The sequence below is a fragment of the Herpailurus yagouaroundi genome, unplaced genomic scaffold (assembly GCF_014898765.1).
Source record: "Herpailurus yagouaroundi ecotype Mexico unplaced genomic scaffold, PumYag 140, whole genome shotgun sequence".
Lineage (NCBI taxonomy): Eukaryota > Metazoa > Chordata > Mammalia > Carnivora > Felidae > Herpailurus > Herpailurus yagouaroundi.
In genome coordinates, this window is record NW_024412395.1 from 52,470,722 (window position 1) to 52,471,676 (window position 955).

A 955-nucleotide genomic window follows, 5' to 3' on the forward strand; every position below is an offset into this window, starting at 1 on the left:
ACTAATCATAGACAAAAGGTGGAAACATCTAAATGTCCATTGATAGGTGAAAGGATAATCAAAATGTGATATATACCTACAATGGAATATTATTCAGCCTTCAAGAAGATAGATATTCTGACACGTGCTACAACACGGATGAGGCTTGAGGCTATGATGCTAAGTGAAATAAGTCAGGCACAATAGGATACATATATGATTCTACATACATGAGGTACCTAGAATAGTCAAATTCATGGAGACAGAGAGCAGAACAGTAGTTTTCAAAGACTGAGGAGAAGGGGAAATGGGAGTTACTGTTTGATGGGTACTGGATTTCAGTTTGGGATGATGGAAAAGTTGTGGAGGAGGATGATGGTGATGGTGGCACAACAATGTAGATTTACTTAATGCCACTGAACTGTACACTTGAAACAGTTAAATGTAAGTTTTATGATATGCATATTTTACTATGATAAAACAAAAATGTAATTTTGACTTCAGTATGTGGCCATAATACTGAGAAACTGGATTTACTCTCCACTTAAAATTGAGAACCAAGTGTTTGCTTCAGCAGCACATACACAAAAATTGGAATGATACAGAGAAGATTAGCATGGCCACTTTTGCAGGGATGACACCCAAATTCACGAAGCATTCCATTAAAAAGAAAAATTAAGGGGCACCTGCGTGGCTCAGTCAGTTGAGCATCCGACTCTTGGTTTTGGCTCAGGTCATGATCCCGGGGTCATGGGATCCAGTCCTATGTCAGGTTCCATGCTGAGCATGGAGTCTGCTTGGAATTCTTTCTCTCTCTCCCTCCTCCCTCTGCCCCGTCCCCGCCCCCCCTCCTCTTTTTCTCTCTAAAATAAAATTAAGAAACAAGACAAAATATGAAGCAATGGTTTTTAGATACCAGACACTCAAAACCTAGGACAATAATCCCCCAGAGAAAAGAAATAGATGAGGTGAGCCC

The 955-nt window shown here is 40.1% G+C and overlaps 1 non-coding gene across 1 annotated transcript; it reads left to right on the forward strand.

The window, feature by feature from the left end:
• The first annotated feature begins 540 nt into the window (after positions 1 to 540).
• LOC121031141 (U6 spliceosomal RNA) lies at positions 541 to 648 on the forward strand. Its single transcript, XR_005790575.1, has one exon. It is a non-coding gene; the product is annotated as a U6 spliceosomal RNA (small nuclear RNA).
• The last annotated feature ends 307 nt before the right edge of the window (positions 649 to 955 follow it).